The sequence below is a fragment of the Macrotis lagotis genome, chromosome 4, assembly GCF_037893015.1.
Source record: "Macrotis lagotis isolate mMagLag1 chromosome 4, bilby.v1.9.chrom.fasta, whole genome shotgun sequence".
Classification (NCBI taxonomy): Eukaryota; Metazoa; Chordata; class Mammalia; order Peramelemorphia; family Peramelidae; genus Macrotis; species Macrotis lagotis.
In genome coordinates, this window is record NC_133661.1 from 69,048,784 (window position 1) to 69,053,584 (window position 4,801).

General features: G+C 36.8%; 1 pseudogene; it reads left to right on the forward strand.

The window, feature by feature from the left end:
* The first annotated feature begins 3,626 nt into the window (after positions 1-3,626).
* Positions 3,627-3,991, forward strand: LOC141519899 (small ribosomal subunit protein eS12-like; annotated as a pseudogene).
* Positions 3,992-4,801: the final 810 nt, after the last annotated feature.

Genomic DNA, 4,801 nt, shown 5'->3' on the forward strand with positions numbered 1-4,801 from the left:
AGTCTTGTAAAAGCACAAAAGATATGACACCTACCCTCAAGGATTTGACTATCTAATAGAGGTGATAAGACATTTGACAAAAATCTCTGCAGTACATGAGACAGACAACATAAAGCTGAAGTGAGAAAGACTTGCCTCTAATAAAAAATAGCTATATAATCACGGGCTTGTCATTTATTCTTACATAGTTTCCACAGACTCTGTCATCCAAAAGTTATAAATGAGTTGACAATCTGTATCTATCCAAATAACAAAATGAAATGAATGTAGAACAACAAAAATGAGAGGATAAAACAATTACCCACCTAAGATAATCACAGAAATCCAATTTCCTATGCTAATCAAAATACCAAAAATAATAATACAGCTCTACCTTCTAGTGCAATGAATATAATATACTCCTGAAATGATTCTAATATTAGCAAATGATGGAGACTCTGCCGTATTTATCTCTGCATTTCCTCCTCCACCTAGCAAAGATTATCATGAAATACTGAAATGTTTGCCGAATGAATGAATGAAAGTACAGTCAGCTCTACATCATTTTCAGAGCAATTATCCTCCCTGTGCATTACCCATGGCAAATTTTTAATTAATCCCAAGACAGGTTTCCCTGCCAGCTAGCATGCTCTATTACCCATATATGCTCAATAACACAGTTTCATTTTTATAATAGCATTGGTAGCAAATAGGAAAGAAAATTTAGTGATAAAAATCTACCCATGGAAGTAAAAAAATGGGAATTTTTTTAAAATTTAAATCACTGCTACCCTCCAATAGCAATGACTTCTTATAAAAGAAAAAGTCAAAATTATTGAATAAGGACCTATTCTGATGAGACATAAATATGTCTTTAGAATAATGTTGTTGATATTTGGATAAATATAAGAACCATAAAAAACTGGGTTTAAATCTCACATCTGTAACCTTAGCAAAGTATTTCTCTCTGGTCCTGAGTATCCTTAGGAGGCTGAACTAGACAAACTCTAAGGTCCATTCTAGTTCTGAATCTATGAGCTACCATAATAAGTCAGCTCAATGGTGCAGTCCCAGTCCACATCTTGGACAGCTTAAGTGTTTAATAAATGCTTGTTGACTTAACAATGATGCCAAAAGATCTGAGATCATAGATTTTAGAGTCTTAAAGGGAAGGAAGTCCTCTAGGCCAAATCTCTAATTTTGCAGATAAAGAAAACTAAGATCTAGAGTAATGAAATAATGTGACCAAGGTCAAACAGTAGCAGGTCTAAGATCTTCTGACTCCAAATCTAGTTCAGTGTTACTGGACAAACTATCACTGGACAGGTGTCCACCTTGAGGTTGGTTTCTTTATCAAGCTTCTTATCCCCTACAGCAATTTGTTGAGGAATGTGGTTTGAGGTATATATGAATCACTGAAATGTCATATTTTTCTTCTTGTGTATTTCTAAATATTTTGATAGTGTATAGCCAGTGTTGGAAGATATTAGGGAAAAAAGTCTTGATTTTTCAAATCTATTCAATTTTGCTCATGGTTTTATATCACGTAGTGTATGTTCTCTATCTTGTCTTTGTCTGAACTTGAGATGTTTAAAGTCCATGACTGACATATATAGTATCATCCAAAAAAGCACCCCTATTCTAAGAGTTCTCATCTTATAAATAAAATTTGTACAAGTATACCTTTTTGTATGTGACCTTTTGTTGTTTTCTATTTTTTAGCTCAGTGATTAATGATTTATATTCTGACTTAATTTCTACTGTTAAAGAGATATTATAGAGATAAATACTTTCCTTCTCAAATGGTAAAACTTGAAACTGTTTACTAAGGAAAACTATTTCTAGAGTCATGTTATATGATGTTATTGATCCATTTTGTGTAGACCCTGGGCTTTCAATTGTTTTTGAGGAGTGGAAATGGATTCCTATTATGCCATATTCTCTCTCTCCTGATTCATTTTATGTTCAATGATAAATGTTTGCATAGCAGTTTGTTTGGATATGGATGGGGCTATAACTAAATGTCCAAACTGACTGATCTAGTTCAGCAACCAGATCTACTGTTCTGGTCTCCCAACTACCATGCTTCATCTACCTGAATTAACATGTAAACATATATTCAATGCCTACATGTTATTTTGTATCAGAAGGAAAGCATATTGGTTGCAAGATTTTCCTAGTAGATGAGGCTTTTGATATAGGCATACTGGGTTATATAAAACACTACTAGGGACAGCTAGGTGTCGCAATAGATAGAGCACCAGCCCTGGAGTCAGGAGGACCCGAGTTCAAGTCGACCTCAGACACTTAACAATTACCTAGCTGTGTGACCTTGGGCAGGCCACTTAACCCCATTGCCTTGGGGGGAAAAAAAAGAAAAAGAAACACCACTAGAGAAAATAAGGTATGTGGTTTTGGAATATAACATACTCTGCCTTAACTGTCCCCTATTAAAGTACTGTTTTAAAGCCTCATCATGGTGTAGACATGATCTTGGATTCTAGAAGGTAGCTATATCACTGCTCACAATGTTTTTGGGGGTAGAGAAGCCCAGCATCCACGGGTAAGGAGCCATTGCTTCTAGGGAGGCTGCCCATCCATTTGGAAGAAGGTCATCTGTTGCATGCCTGCAGGCTAACTTATCTGTTACTCATAACTAATACTTGTCTCAGACAAACTTTGAAGAGGCAAGAGACAAAGATGACAAGTTCTCCATTTATTTTACAGAATGTCAGAGCTTAAATAACCCCTTAATCCCTGGTTTATTCCCAATTTACTTGGTGTTCTCCAATTAGCAAATCAAACAAATGCCTTCTTGCCGGTGGACAGCTGTTGATAAAGTTTACTTCCTCAGGCCAGTACTTCTCACAAAATGTTGCTATCACCACTTAGTGTTCAACACAACGCTCCAAGAAGTGCCAAAACATAAGGAACAGATAAGATCCAGAGAACTAACCCAGAAAATTAGGCCAAGGGGTGTACCTGGGCAAGAGGACCACTAGGCCATTCCCAGTAGCGCAATGACCTGTGACCCTAAACAGTCTCTTACAATCATCAAGTAGCTTCCTACTTTAACTAGTTATTCTTGCTAATAGGTCTTAAAATCAGTTATTTTCTCCACACCTGATTACTATGTTGAGAGTGGGAGGGAGGGAAGGAGTCCCCACAGATGAATGCTTTTAGGAAGCAAAGGAAGATTAAAGTCAATCAAGTCTCCAAAACCTCTCAAAAAAGTTTTAAGTATTGTTTCTGAATTCTGAAATACCACCTCACACCACCTATCATATTAATGCAAAAGAAACGAAAAACAACAAATGCTAGAGGGGATGTGGGAGGGGAACCGATAAACTGTTAGTGGAGTTGTGAACTAGTCCAGACATTACTATGCCCAAAGGTTATAAAGCTGCATATACTCTTTGGCCAGCAAAACAATGACTAGATCTGTTTCCCAAAAAGTCAGAGAAAAAGTAATAGAACTTATTTGTACAAAAATATTTATAGCAGTATTTGTGTTTGGGGGGGGGATTAGAAAATGAGAAGCTGCTAAACAAATTGTGATTTGTGGTTCTGATGGAATGCTATTAGGCTTTAAAAAACAATGAGGTGGAGGCTCCCAGGTGTTTTCAAGATTTAGTTTCACCACTGCCATGGCTGAGGAAAGCACTGCCTCTGGAAGTGTAATGGACCTTAACACTGCTCTACAAGAAGTGCTGAAGACCACCTTCATCCACCATGGCCTAGCTCTGGAATTGGTGAAGCTGCCAAAGCCTTGGCAAAACACCAAGCCCATCTGTGTTCTTGCTTCCAAATGTGATGAACCTATGTATGTAAAGTTGGTGGAGGCCTATGTGCTGAACACCACATCAGTTAGATCAAGATTGATGGCAACAAGACTGGACAGAGAGGGAAAGCCCTATAGAGTAGTTGGCTGCAGTTATACTGCTATTTAGTACTATGGCAAGGAATCTCAGGCCAAGATGTCATTGAAAAATATTTTAAATGCAAGAAATGAGTAAATAAAAGCCTTGATCTGATTTGGGGGGGGGGGGAATGATTCAGTGGAGTCAGCCTGTGTCTGCACTTTACTCAGGTCAAACCTGGGATCTTCTCAAGTTATTTTGAGCAGATAATTGCTTTACCTCTTCATTTTTGCTACTCTCATTTTGTGATGATTTTCTGCTTAAGAAATGATGAAAAGGATGGTTTTAGAAAATCTGGGAAGACTTATATGAACTGATACAAAGTGAAAAGAGCAGAACCAGAAGAACATTATACACAATAAAGGCAACATCCTAAGGATGATCAGCCTTGAAAAGGGGCTGATCAAGGCAAATGATCCAGGCCAATTCCAAAGAACACATGATGAAAAATGCTATCAACCTCCAGAAGGAATTGATGAGCTCTGAGTGCAAGCTGAAGCATAATTTTTAAACTGTGTTTGTGTATGTTTTCTTAGGCAAGGCAGCTAATATAGAAATGTTCTGCATGACTTTACATATTTAATCAATATTATATTGCTTCTTTCTTAAAGGGTGGGAGAGAGGTAGGAGGGAAGAAGAGAATTTAGAACTCAATTTTAAAAAAATGTCAAATTTTTACATGTAATTGAAAAATGTTTAATGAAATAAATAAAAATGTATTAAAGTATCCTGTTTATCTAAGAGTCTTTAGAATTCTTCTTCCTCAATGCATTTATTTAACAGAGAAGCAAATAATGGTGCAGAATTACTTTTAGAGCACAAATCAGAACTTGGGTTTCCTGATTCCCAGTCAGATGTTCTTTCTTACTCAGCCTTTTTCCTGAAATTTCAACCCCTGTCCC